Consider the following 451-nt stretch of genomic DNA (forward strand, 5'->3'; position numbering starts at 1 on the left):
GGTTGAGGGTGAGGGGAAGGCATGACTCCAGCCAGGTAGGATACAAAAGTATCTCACCTCCCAGGAGGGATTTGAGGACCGGCCCTCTGGCTTTTAGAGAAGGGCAGCTGGGTTCTGTTGCTAATGATTTGGATTTGGCTTTTAACAGAATATCAAGGTGAAAGTGAAAGGAGCTTTTCACTCCGTGGAGAGTCAAGCGGGTGTGGGGTGGGACCTCCGGGGAATGAGGAGTGAGCGAGGGTGCTGGTGGGATCCCAGACCTAGGAATCAGATCTGGGGAAGGGGTCTGCAGGGCCCCTCCATGAGTCAAGAAAAGCCGGTGGGTGGACGATGAGAAGGACCAGTGAAGACATTGTTTGCTGGAGTTGTCCCAGCCAGTGGCTATGACTGAAACTGTCCCATGGCATGTGCCCAGGGTCCTGCCATTGGATGATGGGATGTTCTTTTTTTG

The sequence above is a fragment of the Hylobates moloch genome, unplaced genomic scaffold (assembly GCF_009828535.3).
Source record: "Hylobates moloch isolate HMO894 unplaced genomic scaffold, HMol_V3 SCAFFOLD_10, whole genome shotgun sequence".
Lineage (NCBI taxonomy): Eukaryota > Metazoa > Chordata > Mammalia > Primates > Hylobatidae > Hylobates > Hylobates moloch.